We start from the raw sequence: 25,557 nt of genomic DNA on the forward strand, positions 1-25,557 counted from the left end.
AAAAGAGCATTCTCTATTACAGAGTAAAACTAATGCAAACTGCGATAAAACCTTTTGGGTTGTATTACTATGATCTCCGCCAGATTTCCTAGGATCATAGAATCATAGAATAGCAGAGTTGGAAGGGGCCTACAAGGCCATCGAGTCCAGCGGAATTCTGTCCGCTTCTCTTAGCACATCACCCTCTACTAGGAACCATATTCTCTGCCAAGGCATGTTGCTAGAGTTGCAATAGGGAACTTCACTGTGCATGGAACATTCTAACATTGGCAGACCACATCCCAAGGGGATTGGATCCTGCTGGGAAATTGCTTTAGAGGCCTAGAATAACATGATGATGCACTGGGACCACTTGACAATGCATCACACATGGTGAATCCATTGTAACGTCCTACTCACAGTGCTTCTCACATTCCAACCCACTGATCTCCTCCCACTTACAGGCAATACCAGTATTTTGGACTCACTGGACACACCACATGCAACTGCTTAGCTGTAACATGGATGTTCCGGTTACTGAATATAGATTTACTTAACATTTATTGTATTTGTTCTGTATTTTTTTAATCTTGTATGCTACCTTGAGAGGGTTCCACCCTTAAAAAGACAGTATAAAATAAATTTAAATAAAAATAAAGCAGTTGGTTCTCCACGAACATAGTTCATAGAAAAGAAATAAAGTCTAACAAAAGGTTTAACTCCGTGGTTTCCAAACTTTTTCAGGTGACCACCCCCTTGGTTCCACAAACTCATGCCCAGTGCCCCCCCCCCGCCTCAATCCACACATGTATTAATACTGTTTAAGAAGAGCCCTTTTAACGGTGAATTGAAATGTTCCAGAAGCACCAAAACGCTAATCAAGAGACATTAGCTGCAATGTCTCAATAGCTGCAAACAGAGGAGTTCACTCTCTTTTCCCTCCCTCCCTCGGCAAGCCTGGGGGCAGGTGCTTCCCATTTAAAGGGGCCATGCTCCTCTGGATCCTGCTGGTCTGGGCGCCTGGGATGAGCAACGGTGGTGGCGGCAGGGCGGAGGAGCTGAGCTGAGGAGCTAAGAATGAAAAAGGGGTCGTGCTGCGCTTGGCCCCTTTAAATGGGAAGCACCCGCCGCAGGCTTGCCGAGGGAGAGAGGGAGGGAAAAGAGAGCAAACACCTCTGTTTTGCAGCCGGCGTGGCGGGGCACACCACGCAGGGTATGTCTCTTCATTAGCGTTTTGGTGCTTTTGAAACATTTCAATTCACCGTTAAAAGGACTCTTCTTAAACAGTATTAATCCATGTATGGATTCTTCCCCTATATGGCTTGGGACCAAACTACCTTCTCTTGTACAAATGTCCCTGGGTTTTAAGACCTTCTGGAGAGGTGCTTCTCGGAAAAGACCACCTTGAGTGCCCTCCTGCCACCCCCTTGCCTCTTAACGCCCCCCTATGCAATCCCACCGCCCCCAAGGGGGCGGTACCACCAGTTTGGGAACCACTGGTTTAACTTAATTAAATGTGTACAAAGACTTTTAAATGTTTTTTTGTTAAATGTAACAGAGCTGTGCACAAGTGACCTCTTGGAATTCTCCACCCTATTTGTGGGCAACAGACAAACACCTGAGGGAACAATTTCATTGAATTTCTCAATGGGGAGGAGAAATTCTCCAACAATTTCTCACATGTAGTCTTCACCATTGGCCAGGGTTGTAGAACAGCTTCTTTCTTTTTCCCCCCAAGGGTCTTTGGTTTTTCTGCAATGCCACTGCAAGTGGCCACTGTATCAGCCTGGCCCCCATTTTGCATCCTCCACAATATCCCATATGCCCAACTTCATTCCAGGGCCTGGCAGGGGGTGAGGAAAGGAAAGGCAGCCACCCCACCCCACCCACCCCAAAAAATGGTGAAGAAAATTTGGGGGAAATTCTGCAAAGTGTTCTTTTATTTTTAGGGGGTGAGAAAAGAAAAATCTTAGGACTTCTCTGAGAAATATATATTCTGAGAAATTTTGGCTCAGCGCTAGTTGTCATTTTTCAGAATTCAGCAAGTTCCCTAAGGGTCTTCCATTTTTATTTTCATTTCTGAGGGGTGATTGTGGATATGTCTCTAACGGAGGTGCTGGTAACAGCACTCCTTCCCTGAAAGTCCCATTGCAAATGTGATGTCGTGTTGCATCCAACTCCAGTGAAAGCGTGCACCAAAATCCATCTTCTAATTTCCTGAACGTTTTCTTCTCCCATGAAAGAGATTTCCATTTTTCTCCCTCATTATCAGGGCATTTTATCATTTATTTGGATGTGTTGGTGGTGTTTTTGACCTTATATAATGACTGTGAGGAGGCTGAGGGTACTGTCTGTATTTTTCTTTCTATTACACATCTCACTATTGCTCTACAGTCTCCCAGGCTGCCTGCACTTCCTGATTTGAATAGGAATAAATCCACGATGTCTTCCCCTGGGCAGGAAGTGCAGGAAGCCAAAGAGAGATGAGTGTACAATGAAAAACAGGACACTCATCAGCCATCTCATAAAGAAGGTAAGCACAAGAATCCTAAATTCATGAGAATCTCTCCAAAATTTCTTCTCCTTTGAATTTCTTTCCAAAAGCTATTTTTTTCTATGAAAATGAATGAGAATGGTCAAAAAATACGTAAGAGAATTTTTTTGGCACAGGACTAAAATTTAACAGCTTTAGACTTCCTTTCTGAACAATAACTAAACTTTGACTGAACTACTTTTAACTGTAGGTGTCTCTTAACCCCTTCATGATTTGTTTAGAGTCTGTATGTTACTGACTTGTCGTTGTACTTTGGCCTGCACCTGTGTTTCTACAGGTGTATTTTACTTATTTTTATTTCTATACCACCCAATAGACTTCTTTGTGTTCATATTTGCTCCAACTTGCAATTAATTATGTTTGTTTCATTATGTTTGACATTTTTGATAGTAAAAATAAAAATTTATGGTACATCGTTATTGAACATAGCCTAATTCTTAAAAAAGAAAAGAAACAGCTTTACGGACATAAATATATATGGCTCAGGTCCAGGTTATCTGAAAGACCGTATTCTCCCTTATGAGCCTGTCGCTTTGAGGTCTTCTAGGAAGGTCTTCTAGGGAGGTCTTCTTTGAGGTCTTCTAGGCGCGCTTGGTGGGAATGTGGGAGAGGGCCTTCTCGGTGGCTGCTCCAGTGCTCTGGAACTCTCGTCCTGGGGGAGCTAGACTGGCTCCCTCCTTGAAGTGCTTTAGGAAGCAGGCAAAACTTTTTTGTTTCAGCAGGGCTTTGGCGAATAATCTGGGCCTCTGTCTCCGTTAAAGACTTAATGCAGCCAAACAATTTATGCACTCTCTTCAGGTGGGAAGGGATGTTTATTGCTTCAATAAAGCTTCGTGGATAACTTAGCAGGTCTTGTTATTGTCTCCCAAGAAGGCAGGTTTTGAGAAACACGACACTGACCTCACTCAGGAGTCAATGTGGAGGTGTTCCTGGGTAGATGGTGCCTCCTGATTGGCTGCTAGAAGCCTGGGCAGAGTGCAGGCAGGCTAGCTGAATGACCTCCAGAAAGCCTGCACTGCCTTCTACATGGGGATTAGCCACTGCCACCCTGCAGCAGCGGATGCGTGGGGTTTTCACAAAAGCGGTGGCAACCCAATGCCATCAAGGCAGCCCCCCAGTTCTTGCCTGTCTTTCAAAACTTTGAAACTGAACTCTGTAGATGTCTGTGATTGCAAATATTAAAAGCAAAACCAAAGCCCTCTGGAATGACAACAAATGGATCCCCTTTCCTTAAGTTAAGTCATATGAACAGACATAACTGAGGACACAGTGAGACAGATCCAAGATGAATGGACCCATTTAAATTCCGTGGAAGCATTTGCTTTGCTGTTTATGAACTCACAATTATGGATGTGGGTACAAGAGGAATGACAAATAATACGCTCTTCTTACAAGACTGTGGGAGTATTATATATGCCATATTGCATCACAATCTACTAATCATGAGCATACATTTTTACAATATCTCTTCTCTAGAAAATATATCTCTATGAGGCTCAAATTACTTGAATGCCTATTATGCACCTAATTGAAGTACATGATTTAGAACTTTTATTTCCATAGCTTGTGGAATTGCTGCTGCAAGAGACAAAGGCAGAGATGTCAAAGTGCTCTGATAGCATGACAAGCAGAGAGAAAGGAAACTGTTCTTAGTCTTTATTCTGCGCTCAGCTCTACTATTAGCTGTAACTGCTTTGTACAGCTTCAGATTTCCAAAATAATGAGGGCTCCAGGTCCTCTGCCAATTGGAAGTCAATATGCTACCAGGAAAAGAAGAGGAACCACTTGCAGGATTCAAAAAATGAATGAGCTCCTCCATGAGGAAAAGACATGCAGAAACCAGTAGCCCATTAGCTTAGTTCTCTGGTCCTTGGTGCAGTCAACTGTCTGCCAAAATTGCTTGCTGAGATATCTATCCAGACCATTCAACAAACTGAGCACCTCGGACTAATTAAGGCTCAGTGGAATTGTGGATTTGTTACTCACAGCTACTTCAGTTCAAATAATGTTACAAGAATCCAGCTGTCTCTGGCATGATGCACATGGATGCAACACAGCTTTCATAATCGGGGTGTCTGTTGGTTTGAAAAGTTCAGTTTCAAGAATATGAATGCTATGTTGAATGTTGGACTTCAACTGAGGTAGGGTGACCATATTTTGGAAACCAAAAAGGAGGACAACATGCCCCCCCCCAGGTTGTGTGCCCACCAACATGTCTGCACCCCAAGGGGGCATGTCCAGCCCCAAGGGGGCGTGTCCACCCAAACATGGCTTTGGTCACATGTTTGATTTTACAACGCACAATTAAGACAAACCTGTTCCACATAACATCTTAATGTTAAAATCACTGCAGTAAAGAACAAGTGAGACATTCAATGTATCTGAAATTAACTTCACTCATTCCCACTTTTGTAGCTTTTGCTGTACTCGAAGCTTTTGCTATACTCTGTGTGATACACTCTCCCCTTCCCTCAAATATCTTTACTGACTGCAAATCCTTCACTGGATGACCATAGTCTCAACTTTCCTAACATTTAACACTCTTTCCCCATCACCTTTCTCATATCCATACTCACAGATTCAGCATACTACTATCACTGAACAAATGAAGTAGTTGACAAGTGCAGAAAAATCTAGTACAACAAACTAGCTACCTAGCATTCAGAAAGAGTATAAAATACTATTACCCCATAAACATTAGCCATGAAACAAAATGGACTAAAGACTTGTTGCAATCACTTGTCACTAGTACCGCCTAGCTTGTTTCAACTTCTGGTTTATCAAAGAGAACCTCATCTAAAAAAATATATATGGTTCATTAGCTATGTAAATAAGACCATAGTCAGTAGCAATACAAAGAAAGGCCAGAACAGATGCAGAAAAGGGAAGATGAAGAGGCTACAGAAGTGAAAGAACTATGGCCTAGGGTGACCAACTGTCAGGTTTTCCCCGGATTTGTCCTGGTTTTTGTTCTTTCCATAGCGTCAGGGGGGATTTTCTATAATTTTCAATAATGTCCTGGAATGACACACCTTCCTCTTTAAGGCTGCCATTAGCATGGCAGGAGGGAATGACATGCTTTCTTGAGGCATGTCATTCCCCCACTCCGAGCTCCAATTGAGGTCTTAAAAGGGAAAGTGGGTCATTCGTGGACATTATAGAAAAGGCCCCAATTGGAGTGGATGGTGGTGGTGCAGAATGAAATCCTTTCCCCTCCTCCACTCCAATTGGGTTCTTTAAGGTGGCGGGGGAATAACATACTCTCTGCAGGACTCAGAAAGCTGCTTCCCCACACACACAGTAGGTGTCCTCTTTTTTGGTTTCCCAAATATGGTCACCCTACTATGGCAACAGGAAAAAGTTACAATTATTCTGTTAGTCACATCAGTCACCAGCATCACATCATTTTTTACAGAAAACCTTCAGAAACTAGGCCTACAAAAATACATCCACACCAACATACTGAAAACAGTCGTACTTAAAACATGTTCAATAGTCAGGAAATGTATGAATCAGCCATAGCCTCGTACAAGAGAGCACCAAAAGAATACTCGTCAAACGTTTCGTGTTACGGCTCCTGAAGAAGGATTCTCAGTAATCCAAAACATTGAGCGCATCCTTGATAAATTGTCAAGAAAAACTTTTTTTTTTAAAAAAAAACCTATATTAAAGCCATTTTTACTTTTGATACTAGCACCAGAGCCTCGCCTCTTTTTCCTCGCTTCAGTGGTGCCTCTCAGAACCCTTCTGCCTCTCTCCGTATCTAGAAAAAAACACCATGAGCAAGAAAAACGATATGATGATGATGATGATAATGGCAATAATTTTTTAAAATATTTTTTAAGAAGGATGAACAATTACCAGCAATTGTTACAAAATATATGCCATGTCAAATTATATCAAAGCAAATTGGAAAGGAAAGACTATGCGTCAAAATGCATTATTAAAAAAACGAATTACTATCTTCTAGCACCAGCGAGAGATCCATTTCTTCCTTTGAACTATGGAGCACGTAGGCACAAATAACTCAAGCAAGCGAGCCAAACCACATACCACAGAGGATGGCTAAAAGCAACTATCTATGTTGGGAAAGAATTTATTGGCTAAAACCTGTATTTGGTTGCCTTCAAGGGGTGTGTGTGTGTAAATTCCTTCATGACTCAAAATTCCTAATCCTAAGTGTGATGACCCAGGAAAGATTTTAGGAAATCTAGCTCATATTAGCAGAGATTGAGACATTTTGCTGCTCAGAATTTTCATCAGTAGAACTCCAATGGACATACCTTAATGGGAGACTTGCCAGTGAGATACTGTGGCAAGGCATGTGTAAAGTTCCACCCTCCCTTCAAAGACCCTGGAGTGATGTTTTGCAGCCCAGGCCATGCATATTTACTCAGAATTAAGTCCCACATAGTCCACTGAGATTTACACCAAGGGTTCCAACTACGTGAACATAGGATTGCTGCCACTTACAGTATGGTTATTATCACCCACCCTCAGTTTCCATTTGTAAAAGAATATTGATAACTTCCATTCCAGACAGAAGATTCCTGACATGTTAGGCTAAAAGTGTAAAAGGATGTGTTGGTAAAGGGTAACATTTCTATAGGACTGTTGGGCTGCATTCCAACTAGACTTTCCTGGGAGTAAGCCACACTGAACATAGGTGGGACTTACGTCTGAGTAGAATCATAGAATCGTAGAATAGTAGAGTTGGAAGGGGGCTATAAGTCCATTGAGTCCAACTCCTTGCTCAATGCAGGAATCCACATTAAAGCATCCCTGACAGATGGTTGTCCAGCTACATCTTGAAGGCCTCCAGTGTGGGAGAGCCCACCACCTCCCTAGGTAATTGGTACCATTGTCGTATTTATTTATTTATTACATTTTTATAGCACCCAATAGCTGAAGCTCTATTACTACTGTTACTGCTGTTACAGTCAGGAAGTTTTTCCTGATGTCCAGTCAGAATCTGGCTTCCTGTAAATTGAGCCAATTATTCTGTGTCCTGCACTCTGGGAGGATCGAGAAGAGATCCTGGCCCTCCTCTGTGTGACAACCTTTCAAGTACTTGAAGACAGACAGGCTCAGGCTGACTTCAATAGGGAGTGTTCCATAGTGTTGGGGTTGACACTGTAGAGACTCTGGCCATGGCTAGACCAGGCCTATATCCAGGGATTGTCCCGGGATCATCCCTGTGCATCCAAATGACACAAACGGGGTTCCGGGAGGAGGCAGGGACGACCCCTCCATTTGCCTGGGATAACCTTTAGGTCTAGCTAAGGCCTCAGTTTCATAGAATCATAGAATCATAGAATAGCAGAGTTGGAAGGGGCCTACAAGGCCATTGAGTCCAACCCCCTGCTCAATGCAGGAATCCACCCTAAAGCATCTCTGACAGATGGTTGTCCAGCTGCCTCTTGAAGGCCTCTAGTGTGGGAGAGCCCACAACTTCACCAGGCAACTAATTCCACTGTCGTTCTGCTCTAACAGTCAGGAAGTTTTTCCTGATGTCCAGCTGGAATCTGGCTTTCTTTAACTTGAGCCCGTTATTCCGTGTCCTGCACTCTGGGGGGATCGAGAAGAGATCCTGGCCCTCCTCTGTGTGTCAACCTTTTAAGGTTGTGACAACCTCCTAATAGAGCTCATATCTTAAAATGAGGTGGCATTTTACATAAGGAAGCCCTAGCAAAGCTTAAAGCGATTTCCCTGTGACTTGTGTTTATGGTCTTTTTTGAAAAGAAAAGAAAAAGAGCTTTTCTAGACAATGGCTCGCCATTCCTCATTCAAGGTAGTTTATGGGTGTTTTAGATGACATTGTCATCCTCCAGTTTCTCTCTTTTCCCCACCTCCAACTACTTTCTCAAGGAACTGCAAAATAAAGCAAAACTCTCTACCAATATAGCTGTGTCATTCTGCTTTGTTCCACTATTCATAAAAAAGATAAAAAAGATAATAATTCCAAACTTATCACTGGCATATACAATAGGGCTATATAATGCTTACATTTGTTCATGATGCAAGAAAGTAAGCGTACCAATGTAAGCCAGACAGTTATCATCTGCAAAGCATAAGCACAGCAATCATGATACACTTCCCAAAATTTTGTTCTTTGTTTTTTTACAATTCCTGAGATCTTAAATCTTTCAGTGAAGGCATCACACAGATGTCAGATGTTGAGATTTCAGCTTGTAAAGCAACATGGAATGTTTTGGTTCCTAACTTGGAATGTTCTTCCCAAATAGTCCCAGGGTTCCTTTGTGCTCCTAACTGAGAATAAAATCATTCATTGACTTTTAACCTTACAAACGGAAACATCAACATCTATTCTAAGTAGCAAACGCAACAGAGAAGACTCCCACACCAAGCTATTATACAACCTGTCTGGAAGCCTGCAGCCAAAGATGCGGCCTGTCATTCCAAATCAGTGTGTGGACTTCAGCTTTCCTTAACTCTGCAACACCTGCAATGTGTGCATTGCTCCTTTGCTTATTTCCTAATTTTGTAAACCGCCCAGAGCGCTTCGGCTATTGGGTGGTGTAGAAATGCAATAAATAAATAAATACCTTTTAATCCATGACAGAGGAGGGAAGATCCTGCGATGTGATTATCGCGAGATCCCTCCTCCGTTTACACGTGAGGCGCGACAACCTCAGGAGGAGAGGCGTCACGCCCGCCATTTTTTTTAAAGTGACAGGAGCGCATGAGCACTCGAGTGCAGAAAGGTAAGTTTTTTTAAAAAATACTTTAATTTCCCTGCTCCCCCACCCTACTCCCAATGGGCACAGCACTCCCGAGGAGTGCTGCAGCCTGTGCACGGAGCCAGGTCAACCCGTGGCAACGGGCCAACAACCCGCTGGGAAAAAAGGCCCAAAGTGGAGGGCTCTATCCCGGGGCAAGGGAGGGATCATCCCTCCCTGATCCTGGGATCCCCTGTGCGTCATGTGGATGCACAGGGACAATCCCAGGGTTCACCCCAGGACAAAGCCCTGTCTAGCTAAGGCCACAGTTTCCCTTGATGCTCTTTCTCTTCCATCTCTTCCCCATATCCTCCTAGACCACTCCTGCTTCAACCTTTTTTCTTAGGCCTTTTCTACTCCTTTTCCCCATAGGTCTTAAGAACATAAGAAGAGCCCTGATGCTGGATCAGCCACCCACAACTGCAATATTGGGATAATCACACTGATCTTCATTACAAGGCTGTCGTAAAGATTACTCTGGGACAGCATACGCAATGTAATGCTACATATAATGCTATATAAATTATTATTATTACCTCTACTACTATTACTATTGTTATTGTTACAACAACAAATGGAGTCCTGCAACAAATATATCCTTAGCTTTTAAAAGATGTGCTCCTGATCAACGCTTCAGGCAGCTCAGACCAGGAGCCTTTTAGAGCTGTTTGGGGCTCACATAGGGGTGGGAAGAAGGTTTTATAGGTGGGGGGAAGGGAAAGATCTACCCCTGAGACATTCCCCCACAGTCCTATATACCACTAAAGTGTTTGGTTGCAGGACTGACTGTTAACTCTGAACTTGGTACAGAATTGGGGGGAGGGGTGGTGTGGAAAAGGGAGAAAGGGTCCTTTCCCCCCTTCTGAAGCCTCCCCATATAATGCAGAAAGGAGAGGTTCATCCCCCTCTACTGAATACAAAAATATTTAATATATTATTATGTACTTTGCAATAATTGTAACATGCACAAAAATTAGCAGAACAACCTCCCATAGCTGTTCTATTCAAACAAAGCCTTCTGACCCTCTTCTGAACGTGGTATAGAAGAACTGCATCTACATCCACTCCAGTGTAGCCGCCACAAATATGTGTCCAACATCTAGTACCACTGATTCCCACCCCGCAATGGTGTTGAGTTTACCCCTCCCCCCAACAAAAGTCGTGGCTCCCAAAGGCACATTCCTTTAGCTCAGTGGTTCTCAAACTTCCTCTTGAATGCTGCCTCTTGAAGGCCTCTAGCATGGGAGAGCCCACAACCTCCTAGGTAACTGGTTCCATTGTCGTACTGCTCTAACAGTCAGGAAGTTTTTCCTGATGTCCAGCCAGAATCTAGCTTCCTGTAACTTGAGCCCGTTATTCCGTGTCCTGCACTCTCAGATGCTCAAGAAGAGATCCTGGCCCTCCTCTGTGTGACAACCTTTTAAGTATTTGAAGAGTGCTATCATGTCTCCCCTCAAACTTCTCTTCTCTAGGCTAAACGTGCCCAGATGTTTCAGTCTCTCCTCATAGGGCTTTGTTTCCAGACCCCTGATCATCCTGGTTGCCCTCCTCTGAACACGCTCCAGCTTGTCTGCGTCCTTCTTGAAGTGTGGTGCCCAGAACTGGACGTAATACTCTAGATGAGGCCTAACCAGGGCTGAATAGAGAAGAACCAGTACATCACACAGCCCAAAATAGCATTGCAGCCATATCACATTGTTGGCTCATATTCAGCTTGTGATCTACAACAATTCCAAGATCCTTCTCGTTTGTAGTATTGTGAGCCAAGTATCCCCCATCTTGTAACTGTGCATTTGGTTTCTATTTCCTAGATGTAGAACTTGGCATTTATCCCTATTAAATTTCATTCTGTTGTTTTCAGCCCAGCGCTCCAGCCTCTCAAGATCACTTTGAAGCTGGTTTCTGTCTTCCAGGGTATTAGCTATCCCACCTAATTTTGAGTCATCTGCAAATTTGATAAGTGTTCCCTGAACCTCCTCATCCAAATCATTAATAAAAATGGGATCTACCTTCTCTGAATAAAACATAGTCAACTGTACTGCTAATTACAAGCCACTTAGATATGGACAACACGGAATTCATCAACATCTAGAAAATTCAGAGTTTTTGTCAAGGGTTATAAGCTGTCCCCTTCCAGGATATTTCCACACACACATACACGTTCCAACCTCTTTGTGTGCCTCCTTGCCCAAGCCCTTGGTAGCACAGATACTTATGAGAAAAGCCAGAGCTGCAATGAGCTTGTTGTTAATTACTTATTCTTAACTTCCAGAGGGAGGGGTGGGTGGGGTGGGGAGGCTGCTTACATTGCCTGGAGCTCTGCTCCTTTGTTTTTGTTTTTAAGCTATTAGTTGAGATCATTTCCCATCTCTGCACATCTCTGAGATTAATCTGCCTGGCATTTTTGCTTATCTAATATTGAGAAGAAGCACAATCTAAAAGGAAAAGGGTACATTGCCAGGGCTGGTCTAGTCTGAATGATGCATACAAAAATTAAACCAATGGAACTGTTTAATTGTGCATTTATTATCCATTAAGTACTGGCAGAACTTACATTCTCTCCTGAGGTTTTCTCCCCTATTTAACTATGATGATAAAGATGCCCTTTTATAACAGTTGAGGGAAAGAACAGTTCATACTGAAAACAATCCAGTTCTTAAAAGTCAGCTTGCCTTTGTATTCAGAAGACCTAACCTTTCCTCTCTGTGTTTCCAGCTGTGGTTTTCAAAGAAAATGCACATATAACATTAAGTCATCCAGCTTACAGAACCCACAAATAGAGATGCCAAATACCATGTTATATTCTTATGGTTGGTGGTTTTATGTCCTTTTCCTGAAGGCTATTGGCTAGGGTGACCAGATGATCTGGAAAACCTTGGAGACCTCCGAAAAAAAAGGCATCCCTGGGGTAACCTGGGCTGGGGCCCAATTTAATGGGGAAAGTGATGGCACCAGCCAAGGAGAAGGCCTGGATCGGCACGGGGAGGGCCTAGAAGGCCACTTTCCTAGACTCACGGGAACATGTCCCCAGCCTCTCCCAGTGCCGATCTGGCCTTCTCCTTGGCTGGTGTGATCGCACTGGCCAAGGAGAAGGACCGGATCAGTGCGCGGAGGGCCTAGGATGATGCATTCCAGGACTTCTGGGAATGTGTCCTCCAGCCCCTCCCAGTGCCAATCTAGCCTTCTCATTGGAAGAAGCGGAGAAGGAGGCAGAAGAGGATGAGGAAAACCAGCGGGGCCAACGAGGCGTGGCTGCAGCAGCAGCAGCAGCAGCAAGAGCAGCATGGGCGAAGTAGGTAAGGAGGTGGCAGAGCTGGCGCTCAGAATGGCCTTGCCCAAGCCAGTCTTGTGCCCACCCGGTCTTCACCTGTCCCCAAGAGGCCAGGGTGGGGAGAGGAGGTGTTGTTGCTATTTGCCTTCTCCTAATCTTTTTTCCTTTTCAGTGGCAGCCGCCCGAGTTTTCGCCTTCCACTGGGTGTACATATATTTTCAAAATATGATCTCCTATTATTTTTATTGCCAGGGCGGGTCAGAAGCACTTGTGGGATTTTTTCCTCAGGTGCTGCAATAACTTGTCTGTATCGTCTATTCCTGTCAGAATTTTACATCCCCCTGTCACATGGTCTATTGTTTCTTGGAATTGATGGCATCATCATCATCATTTGTACATGCAATATATATATATATATATGGAATTAATTATTTGGATGTTATTTTATTATTTGCATGAGTGTAGAGATTTTGCTTCATATTGTGGATTACTTGGCTACACTTTATTTGACAGTTACCCAGTTAAAATTGACTGCAGAAGACTGAAAGAGGAACCCAATCCTGCTATGGTAAAATGCCAATCGGTGACTGGTTTCTTCATTTATGCGATTCCTTTCCTCATTTAAAAATTGCTCAGATCTTGGTTTGTTTTTCGCAGTGACATGTCTCATTTTAAAAGTATAAAATTTCCAGTTCAAGGGGGGAAAGTTATCCAACAATTGATACTGAGCACAGGGGGACATTTTGAGTTTAATCTTTTGTTTACATTCAGTAAGGTCTTGGTTGGGACGCATGTATGATGAATTGCTCCTGCTTTATGCCTGCACATGTGCATGAAAGGAGAGGAAGTAGTATTTTCAGATCCATTTGAAAAGAATCTCATTTCATGCTCACATTGGTGCACAGGCTTTGACAAGCATGTTCTGCTCACACACTCATTTTCATTTAATTTAACCTTCTCTCTCTCTTTCTCTCTCTCTCTCTCTTTAAATGCAAGGTGCAGTAGTTTGTGGGAATTTAAAAAACAGTCATTTAAAAATAATGGAAGATGTCTAGAGGTGTTATGAGCCAAACGCTCTTCTGATTAGCTGCTTGGCCACTAACAAAGGCTTGGATCCAGAGATATCTTGCTGGAGTGAAAAGGCACTTCTGCTTACCAGTGGTGTCATGGAGCCAGGGCTGACAGAGTTGAAGTGCTGGGACTTTTGGATTAGCAGGGATGATGGTGTCATCTGCCACCCTGCTCAGATTTCTCTTTTCCCTCTGAGCCTAGCTGCAGTCCTCCCATTAGCTGAGTTATGACATGTCCCCATATATATAACGCACACACATAACTATGGAACAACAGAGCTAAGACAACAAGTTGCCTAAAAGTATTTTCATGTGTATATCAAAATGTGTATAACACCTTGATGTCTAACAGCTGCCCCTGCATCTTTACTGCCACTCACTGTTCCTACATAGCCTTTTGGACAAGGGAATCACTTTGGGTCATTTCACTTGCATGTGATACTTTTGTGTTCAATATACTAAACTTTAAAATTAAGAATTAGAGTATGTTCACATCATCTTTGCCTTGGACCAGTAGTTACGTGTTTTTTCATGCTTGAAATCTATGTAAAGGGAAGTGTAGAATTAGACATGTGACCAAGGCAACAGCCCTCAGGGGCCGGTCATGTCCAGATAGGGGCTGGGCATGTTGGGGTGGGCACACCTCCTTGAGGGCGGCCATACTGTCCTCCTTTTTGCCTTCCAAAATATTGTCACCCTACTATTGGGCTGAACTTCCCATGTTATCAGGAGCTGTTAGCAAGCGACCCTGGGATATATATTTTTGAAAGGTACATTATACATTTTGAAAAGAATAACATACCAGAAAACCTGTCACATTATGGATAAAACAAAACTCAAACATAACCACATGTCCTCTTCTGCAAAATCAACATTCAGATTTATCATGCAGGCCTTCAATAGGGAGCTGATAATCACAAATCTGATAATCACAAGGAAAATAAAATAAAGAATGAGTGACATTTGAAGGGGAGTGACTGTGGGCATGTCTAGACCTAGGGACCGGAGGGGGGAGGATCTTGTGATATGGTGATCGTGAGATCCTTCTCCTCAGTCTACATGTGGTGCACGATGTCCTGGGAGGAAGAAAATGTCCTGCCCGCCATTTTGGATTTTTTTTGGGGGGGGGGAAAGTGAGCGCGCCAGCAAAAAGTCTTTCCCCCCCCCCAAAAAACACTCCTGCTCTCCCACCCCCCACGATGGGCACAGAACTCCTGAGGAGCTCCATGCCCCATGCCCAGTTCCTGGCTCCTCGCAGTTACTCTCGAGGAGCCGGGACAAAACTGGGATGGCAGGCCACACCTCCCGCAGTCTCGGGATCATCCTGAGACCGTGGGAAGAGTCCCCTGTGTGTGATGTGGACACAGGAATGATCCCGGGGCAATCCCCGGGATATCGCCCCATCTAGCCATGCCCAGTATTATGCTGAAAATAATATGTAAGGATGTTAAATGGGGCTCATTGTGTGAAACAATTTCAATTCTGTAAGGGCAGCCATGTTGAAGCAAAAAAAAAAAAGTTTTGTGGTACCTTAAAGCCTAACAAATTTATTATGATGAAGTTTTCATGGCTAGAGCTCAGGTGAGTGAAATTGTATCCTAAGCTGAGAGACTATACATGGGTGCAGAGAAGAAGAAATGTTAGCTGAGCTGCCTCAGCTAATTTCGCAGTAACTGAAGGGGGCTTCATAGCTTGTTGGTGTTTGTAAACAAGTGACCTTGAGGGCCATCTCTCAACCCGCCTAGTGGAGCATGTCCTTTACCCAAAGACTCCCATTCCAAAATTAAATTTCGGAGAACTTTGGTCACCATGCTTTGGGAACTTCCATACCATCAAAGGTATGAGGACTAAGGCCATATCTACACCAAGCAGGATATAACACTTTGAAAGTGGTTTGAAATAAATATATGGATTGTGTCATGGGTCGCAAGAGTTGTTAATACTGTTATAAACTGTTATAAAGCAGTAGTGTAGATCGTTCCTTATTCACCCTAATTGCTATCCATTACTCACATTCTGTGTCACCCTATGCGGCGACAGCGGCAGTGACCGGTAACCCCCCCCCCCTCCTCTCCCTTACCTGCGTCCATCCGCGGTCCCTCGGCTTCTTCAATTGAGCCCGCGGCTCAACCAGGAAGTCTAGGCCGCACTTGCTGCCCAGACTTCCTGGTTGAGCCACGGGCTCAATTAAGAAGCCGAGGGACCGTGGATGGACGCAGGTAAGGCCCCCCTCCCCCTTGGTCCCTTACCGGGCTCTGCCGCTGTTGCCGCATGGGCGGCGGCAGCGGGGGGCCCCGGTAAACCCCCCTCCCTCCTCTCTCTTACCTGCGTCCGTCCGCGGTCCCTTGGCTTCTTCAATTGAGCCCGCGGCTCAACCAGCGGCCCAGACTTCCTGGTTGAGCCATGGGCTCAATTGAAGAAGCCAAGGGACCGCGGACGGATGCAGGTAAGGCCCCCCTCCCCCTTGGTCCCTTACCAGGCTCTGCAGGTAAGGGAGAGGAGGGAGGGGGGCCTTACCTGGCGCCACTCCCCTCCACTGCGGAGCTCCGATTTGGAGCCGGAGCTCCGCGGCGAAGAGGAGTGGACTATGGGCGGAGCAGCGCAGAGTGGGCCTGATCCGAAATTTTTAGATCGGCCCGCGGGGCGGATCGGGGGGTCCGTGCACACCCCTATAAAACAGTTAAAACAACATTGAGTTGTTTCAGTGGGCATTTTTAGTTAAGGCCATTTAGGATTTGCATTTTTATTTCTTCAGGCTCATCCTGGAGCTGGTGCAGGAAATTTAGTCCTCATTGAAATGAAATGGGGTGGGGAAGGAAAGCACCGCCACAGGCAGCAGAGTTTTAGACGTGGCAGATCATTTGCTACCTTACTCCCATGCCCACAGCATTTAGGACTGCTGCTTTCTAAATGTGAGTGTAGTGAAGGATAATAGATCTGTTTCACCTTGTCATTCCGAATGAGCCACTACATCTTTTGAATTTAAGGAGGCTGCTTTGGTTTTTCCTTTGGTTTTTAGGATGAGCCAGTTCTCGGGCACTGGTTTTCCCTTCCAGCACAAAAGGATTTCAGTTCAACTATTCTCAAAATCCAGATAATCTTCTCTTCCAATCGTTGGCCAATACTAGCCTCCCAACCTTCATTGGTTCCCACTGGTAGCTTGGTCTGATAGCACCCACAGAATTAGCCCTCATCAAGGCCTGAACTCAGCCCTGGGCAAGATTTGTACTACTGCTTGGTACTGAAGCACACTGATAACTGATGGAGCACAATCCACATTCATATACCACTTTCCTAGGCTTATTTCCTGCTTTTTATTGCAGTCATTCAAGGCTGCAGAGAAAAGTACTCTGGTTTCTGTTCAGATCATATAAATGCCTTTAAAAATAAAAGCAGTCAAGTAAGTCTCCTTCCCCTATTGCTCTGTGCCACACGCATGGCTTTTTTCAGAGTGACACTCAGGCAGCTTAAATTGCAGAAAGTGTTTGTAGCAACTTGAAAAGGTTACAATAAATTAAAATGTCTAAAAGGAATTATGTTTTCGCAGGGTTGTTGGTGGCTGAATCAGTGATATGATCCAGAATCGTCTTTGAAGCAGTACACTCCATTGGGAGCCTTCTCAGGTCTGGGGGAGGTGAAAGCAATGGTATGTCTCTGAGGCCCTGACTAGGGTGACCATCCGAAAAGGAGGACAGGGCTCCTGCATCTTTAACAGTTGTATTGAAAAGGAAATTTCAGCAGGTGTCATTTGTATATATGGGGAACCTGGTGAAATTTTCTCTTCATCACAACAGTTAAAGCTGCAGGTGCCCTGCCCTCTTTTTAATCTGGTCACTCTAGTATAGCTCCTGCACCTTTAATTGTTGTGATGAAGACAGAATTTCATAGCCTGGAGAAGAGAAGACTGAGGGGAGACATGATAGCACTCTTCAAACACTTAAAAGGTTGTCACACAGAGGAGGGCCAGGATCTCTTCTCGATCCTCCCAGAGTGCAGGACACGGAATAACGGGCTCAAGTTGAAGGAAGCCAGATTCCAGCTGGACATCAGGAAAAACTTCCTGACTGTTAGAGCAGGACGACAATGGAATCAGTTACCTAGGGAGGTTGTGGGCTCTCCCACACTAGAGTCCTTCAAGAGGCAGCTGGACAACCATCTGTTAGGGATGCTTTAGGGTGGATTCCTGCATTGAGCAGGGGGTTGGACTCGATGGCCTTGTAGGCCCCTTCCAGCTCTGCTATTCTATGATTCTATGGTCACCCTAGCCCTGACCCCAAACATTCTTCAGGTACTGGCTGGAGAGGGCTGGTGGGAAGGGAGAGGGGAAATATATTGGAAGCATGTTTCTTCATTGTAGACCACAGAAAAGGACAACTAAAATCATAAAGGGACTGGAGCAACTCCCCTATGAGGAATTTTTTTTTTAAAGGGGCCATGTGTGCAGGCTAGCGCGGGCCGTCACCCTTTTCTATACATAAGACGCGACGGGGTAAGGGAAAGCCCCGTTGCGTCCTCCATTTTAATTTTTTTTTTAAAGGGGCCATGTGTGCAGGAGCGCATCAACGATAAGGGAAGTCTTTTTTTTAAAGGGTTCTCTGCTCCCCCCTGCCCCCAATTTCCCTCCGACAATGTATGATGCCCCCCTGCTTGCCTGTCCGTCTGCTCGCCCCCCCACTCGCCCCCTCGCTCGCTCCCTCGCTCGCCTGTCCACTCCCCCACTCGCCATGTCCACCCCCGCTCACCTGTCCACCCCCCGCTTGCCATGTCCACCCCCCCCGCTCGCTCGCCCACTCGCCATGTCCGATGCCCCCTCCGCCCCCCGTCCGTGATCTCCCAGCCCAATGGGCACAGTGGCTTCTCCCAGCTACTCACGAGTAAGCGAGCAGCCGGGAAAAGCCACGGAACTAACTAGACCTTCCGTAGCCCCGGGCTCAGCCCGGGGCTGCGGAAAAGCCAGGCCACAATCAGATCCGGTTATCCCGGGTCAAGGGAGGGTTTAGCCTGGCCTGACCCTGGGATCCCCTGTGTGTCGTCTGCACGCACAGCAAGGAGCTCGGGTCTCGCACCGGGCTAAACCCTCGTCTAGGAATGCCCTTAGAAGAATATCAGAGTATTTCAACAGAAGGACTATATTTGCTAAGGTGATTTTGCTCATACTATAATCTCCCTACATATTTGCATAGTGCAATCAACATGGTAGCAACAGCAGGTATGAAGTGCACCATTTACAAGGGCCGTGTGATGATTACAATTGAGTGCTATCCCACTTTGGCTTGTGTCAAGCTCTCCATTATAGGAATGCAGAGTTAATGCCATCATCTGCTGAGTTAATGCCACCATCTCGGATGCCTGCTGTCTCTGCTGCCTGTCTTCTTACTCCCATTTCCAGTAACAATGTTAATGTTTATGATGCCTATAGACAGGCTTGCTCTGGCATCTGCAGCATTCAGTTGTTGGACTCAGAATTAATGTATTTCCCCCCACAAAAGGAGTTTCTGTCTCTGGAGATCATCCCTTTATAAGTAATACTTCTAGCTGTGATGCCAGGGTATCTAGAGGTCAGTCTGGCCAGGGAGGCTGTGTTCGTGCTTCCTCCCCCTGCCCCGCCCCGCCCCGCCCCCCACTGTGTACAATGAATTTTCAGGTGGGGGGGAGGCATTGTGTTCTTAGGTTTCTGATTCTGACGTAACTAGTGTTTTGGATAAATATTGGCCATAGCTAGACCTAAGGTTTATCCCTGGATCATCCAGGGGTCAAACCTGTTCATCTAGGGCCACAGCTAGACCTAAGGTTTATCCTGGGATCATCCAGGGTTCGCCCCTGCCTGAGCACTGGATCCCCTGTGTGTCACCTAGATGAACAGGTTTGACCCCTGGACGATCCAGGGATAAACCTTAGGTCTGGCTATGGCCTAAGTGACACACAGGGGATCCAGTGCTCAGGCAGGGGTGAACCCTGGATGATCCCAGGATAAATCTTAGGTCTAGCTGTCAGATATTCTCTGCATGCTTATCTCCGTAAGAAGTTCTCATGGGAGTAGCTGGTTCACTCCTTTGTCTTTGCCTTGAAGCAGCTAGTTCTCTGGGAACATCAGAGTGTTTTGGAAAAGGGGGGGCGTGCTTTGGAGTGGGTTGTAACTTCCCACCCTCTCGGCACCTGGGCTTGGTTTACAGGTCAGAAGACCTGTCTATCAAGTGGCTTTGAATAGACCTCTTATGCTGGTGCAAAGCTGACAAAGCTTTGCTGGGTTTCATCTCTCAATGCAACACCTGACCTCCCCCCTGCTTTGGTTTCCACCTCCACTTGGGACTTTGAAAGCACTCTGCACATGGACGCTTTGCTATTTGGACTATGGATATCTAAGAACTGTGCCATGAAAAGTAGTGAGGCTTTTCATAGACTTGGACTTGCACGTGCTGTGGATTCTGTGTTCATGCCCAGACTCAGGTGGCAAGGAGTTCCCAGTCCTTAGCAGAAGGATGGGACTCCTGGGCCTGAGGCTTAACCTTTCCTGAAGTCGTGGTAACGGGGTTGGCTCAGTAGTGGTAGGCTGAGGCTGACAAGTGCGTGACGGATCTCTCTGCCCAGCTCTAGTGGCTCAGAGCAACCTTTCCTGGGACTTTGTTTTAGGAGATTGGCCATGTCCCTTTGAGGAGCCAGCCTATGCGGCATCTGGAGAAGCTCAAAGCTGTTATTGGCGTACCCTATTCAACCCACCCACGCTCTCCGAGTGTTTGCCTTAAACATCGTTGCAGAAAAAAGAGCCTCAAGCTTCCTAACCATCGTTCAGCTTTAAGTGTGTTTTGGAGACTCTGTAACCATTAAGCTCGTCTACCGTGTGATTTCCTCAATAAAAGAAGTCTCACTGATGTGAGTGTTTCATGTCAGCTTGCCAGCACATGTGAATGCCAGAGGGAACAGGCATGAACACGACACCTCCCAGCCTAAAAAGAAAATAAATGCAGAGCACGGCAAACCCAAACCCTCCTTCCCATCCCACAATTTCGCAGTGCTGCCACCTGAGTAATGCGCAGCCAGCTCCTTATCTGGGATGAGACCTAGGGATTCCCTGCCACTGCCGCCCAGGAGCAGCCCTGGCTCAGTCTAACACAGCTAGCTTGCCCTTTACTCCATAGCTACCCACACTTCTCACATTAGCTACTTTGCTTATAAGGATGTTGCACAAGGAACTGTTCATAACAATCAGATTAGGTTTGGTTTTGTGAACCTCCAAGGAAGCTTCTGCTATTGGGTGGTATTTTTGTTGTTTATTCGTTCAGTCGCTTCCGACTCTTTGTGACTTCATGGACCAGCCCAGGCCAGAGCTTTCTGTCGGCCGTTGCCACCCCCAGCTCCCCCAAGGTCGAGTCCGTCACCTCCAGAATATCATCCATCCATCTTGCCCTTGGTCGGCCCCTCTTCCTTTTGCCTTCCACTTTCCCTAGCATCAGCCTCTTCTCCAGGGTGCCCTGTCTTCTCATTATGTGGCCAAAGTACTTCAGTTTTGCCTTTAATACCATTCCCTCAAGTGAGCAGTCTGGCTTTATTTCCTGGAGTATGGACTGGTTTGATCTTCTTGCAGTCCAAGGCACTCTCAGAATTTTCCTCCAACACCACAGTTCAAAAGCATCTATCTTCCTTCGCTCAGCTTTCCTTATGGTCCAGCTCTCGCAGCCATAGGTTCCTACGGGGAATACCATTGCTTTAACTGTGCAGACCTTTGTTGTCAGTGTGGTGTCTCTGCTCTTAACTATTTTATCAAGATTTGTCATTGCTCTCCTCCCAAGAAGTAAACGTCTTCTGATTTCCTGGCTGCAGTCAGCGTCTGCAGTAATCTTTGCGCCCAGAAATACAAAGTCTGTCACTGCCTCCACGTTTTCTCCCTCTATTTGCCAGTTATCAATCAAGCTGGTTGCCATAATCTTGGTTTTTTTGAGGTTTAACTGCAACCCGGCTTTTGCACTTTCTTCTTTCACCTTTGTCATAAGGCTCCTCAGCTCCTCCTCGCTTTCAGCCATCCAAGTGGTGTCATCTGCATATCTGAGATTGTTAATGTTTCTTCCTGCGATTTTAACTCCAGCCTTCGATTCGTCAAGCCCAGCACGTCGCATGATGTGTTCTGCATACAAGTTGAATAGATAAGGTGAGAGTATACAGCCCTGCCGTACTCCTTTCCCAATCTTAAAGCAGTCCGTTGTTCCATGGTCTGTTCTTACCATTGCTACTTGTTCGTTATACAGATTCCTCAGGAGGCGGACAAGATGACTTGGTATCCCCATACCACCAAGAACTTGCCACAGTTTGTTATGATCCACACAGTCAAAGGCTTTAGAATAGTCAATAAAACAGAAGTAGATGTTGTTCTGGAACTCCCTGGCTTTCTCCATTATCCAGCGGATATTGGCAATTTGGTCTCTAGTTCCTCTGCCTGTTCTAAACCCAGCTTGTACATCTGGCAATTCTCGCTCCATGAATTGCTGGAGTCTACCTTGCAGGATCTTGAGCATTACCTTGCTGGCATGTGAAATAAGTGCCACTGTCCGATAGTTTGAACATTCTTTAGTGTTTCCCTTTTTTGGTATGGGGATATAAGTTGATTTTTTCCAGTCTGATGGCCATTCTTGTGTTTTCCAAATTGGGTGGTATAGAAATGTAATAAATTAATACTAATAGAAATAGCATTATACTGGAATAATGGCATTAAAATGCACTGTAAATGAGTGGTACTATAGAGTATGGTGAATCGCACAGGCGGAGTCCTCAAAAAAGATTATTTTAATGAAAATTGGTACCCACTTATTTCCTTTGTTAATGAGCACAATGACTTTACGTGCACAGCTAACAACCACTGGTCCATATGGAAAGATACTCTGGAATGACTCCAAGTTGTTCCTCTTAGAACTTTAGCTAAGCCTTTTATTTCTGCAAAGGATTGTAAATCTCACTGTTGTTATGTTTCATAATACTTTCCTAGTTGGGGTAAATTTGTATTCAGAGCAGTGAATGTAATCTGAAATTATCAGAAATTTGTTTATTACTTCTTGATATATATCTTTAAATTAAATATATTTTAAGTAGGGCAGAAGAGAAGACACCAAGCAAGATATTCCACTATGAAAGCAGTATGAAAGCGGTATATAAAAGGCAGGAGCCACACTACTGCCTTACGGCAGTATTGAAGTGCACTGCAGGATCAACACTACTGTTTTATAGTGGCACTGAAGTGCACTGACAACTGTTGGGGGCCATGACACATCTACACCAAGCGGAATATAACACCATGTAAGTGGCATGAAAGCAGTATCTGGTATGTGTCAATGGGCCCCAACAATTGTCAGTGCACTTCAATACTGCTATAAAGCAGTAGAGTGGCTCCTGCCTTTTATATACCACTTTCATAGTGGAATATCCTGCTTGGTATAGATGAGCCCACAATATCCTTAATGGTTTCTCCTCTGACAGCCTGCAACAACCGTTCCCTTTGAGGAGAAAAACAGCCACACAGCACTGCTGAGCTCTGTCTGCTGCCTTACAGCATGATTCTGAGACATTTATTCAAAAGTAAGTGTCCCCTTTACTGCAACGAGACTCACTTCCTAGAATATTTCATTAAATTACTAATGAACAGACTTGACTTCACATGGGTTGGGATAGCTGTTTGATACAGCGAAGCTTTCAAACAAAGCTAAATGGTTGTCAGAGTTAACTTCCTTTGAGTGAAGTGACAGCCACTGGTACCCTTCGGAATGGCCTCACCCCTGAGAGCTGGGTAGAATAGCTCACTCCCTTATCTTGAAGGGGGGACTGTCCCACAACAGGGGGAATTGGACAGCTGTATAACACTGTTCCTCAGATTTCTCCCCTCTGGCTTCAAACTATCTGGTGACAAAGCTATGCATTGGTGAGGAAAGTCTGCCACCTTGTAGTTGAAGATGGTGCTGCAGGCTTCAAACATATAACACATTTAAATTAATTTAAATTAACTGATGCATCTAAAAACCCAAATAATCCTGATGTACACTCAAAGATACCCTTAGTATGGATGACAAGTTTCAACTGTATAGGTTACACAATCCTGGAGCTATGGGGCTGACAGACAGGCAGACACCCTTTTATTATTGTAGATTACAGTGCTTGTCAATGGAAATAATGACAAACTATGACTGCCCTTGAAGTGGATCTTAAAGAATGGAAGGAGAAGGCTGTGCTTCCAAACAGCTTTTGATAAAGTCCCCCACCAAAGACTCCTGAACAAACTTAGCAATTATGGAATAAGAGGAGAGGTCTTCTTATGGATCAGTAACGGATTAAAGAACAGAAAGCAGACAGTAGGAATAAATGGTCAATTCTCCCAATGGTGGGGTCCCACAGGGATCAGTATTGGGACTAATTCTTTTCAACTTGTTCATAAATGATCTGGAATTAGGAGTGAGCAGTAAAGTGGCCAAGTTTGCCGACGACACCAAATTATTTAAGGTTGTTAAAAAGGGATTGTGAAGAGCTCCAAAGGGATCTCTCCAAGCTGGGAGAGTGGGCATCCAAATGGCAGATGCGATTCAATGTAAACAAGTGTAAAGTGATGCACGTTGGGGCAAAACAAAAACAAAACCCCAACTTCAAGTATAACCTAATGGGATCTGAGCTGGTGGTGACCAAACAAGAAAGAGATCTTGGGATGGTGGTGGACAGCTCGATGAAAATGTCCACCCAGTGTGCGGCCGCTGTAAAGAAGGCAAACTCCATGTTAGACCTTATTAGAAAAGGAGTTGAGAATAAAACGGCCAGTATCCTACTGCCTTTATACAAATCTATGGTTCAACCACACTTAGAATACTGTGTACAGTTCTAGTCACCACACCTAAAAAAGGATATCATAGAGCTGGGGGGAAAAGTGCAGAAAAGGGCAACTAAAATGATGAAGAGGCTGGAGCATCTCCCCTTTGAGGGAAGGTTACACAATGCATAGTTCCAGGACAAATTAAAGTACTTCTTCACACAATGCATAGTTAAATTATGGAACTCACTACCACAAGATGCAGTGATGTCCACCAATTCGGATGGCTTTAAAGGGGTGTTGAATAAATTCCTGGAGGCAAAGGCTATCAATGGCTACTAGCCCTGATGGTTGTGTGCTATCTCCAGTATTCAAGGCAGTAAGCCTGTGTGCACCAGCTGCTGGGGAACATGGGTGGGAGGGTGCTGTTGCCTCACGTCCTGCCTTGTTGGTCCCTGGCCGATGGCTGATAGGCCCCTGTGTGAACAGAGTGCTGGACTAGATGGACCCTTGGTCTGATCCAGCATCAGGGCTCTTCTTCTGTTCTTATGTGCCCAGATCCTTTAAGCAAGCAAACTGGATTACAGCTGGATGTCTTTCTTGGGCCTGACCTGTTTTGGCAATGCTGGCAGATTGTTCTTTTTTCCACGGTGAAGTTATCACCGTATGAGCTGCCACGAACAGAAAGGACAGTAATTCTTTGTGTGCCGGGTATTTTACCTTTGAGATTGGGGTTTGGGGGTCTATTGAACAATATCTGTATTAACTGTTTTAAGTAATATGCATCATAGCTCAACAGTAATGCCCAGGTTCCCATCTTGGTGTGCCTAAATAAAGCATCCTTGGGCAGTTTTTCCCTTTTCCCTTCCACGTATAAGCTCATGGACTATTGAAAAAACATTTGTTTGTTGAATGATAAAAGAAAACTAGATTACGAGACATTAGTTATACTTTCTGGGCATAAGCCAGTTGTGCCCTGTGAAGAATTGTGAACTAAGGGCCTCTACTTCCCTTGCTCGGCTTCGTCCATTTTCTTCTGCTGCCCCTTACGCCTGGAACGCTCTTCCAGAACATTTGAGAACTACAAGTTCAACTGCAGCTTTTAAAGCTCAGCTAAAAACTTTTCTTTTTCCTAAAGCTTTTAAAACTTGATTTTGTTCTGACTTTAT

This window comes from Elgaria multicarinata, chromosome 3 (assembly GCF_023053635.1).
Source record: "Elgaria multicarinata webbii isolate HBS135686 ecotype San Diego chromosome 3, rElgMul1.1.pri, whole genome shotgun sequence".
NCBI lineage: Eukaryota > Metazoa > Chordata > Lepidosauria > Squamata > Anguidae > Elgaria > Elgaria multicarinata.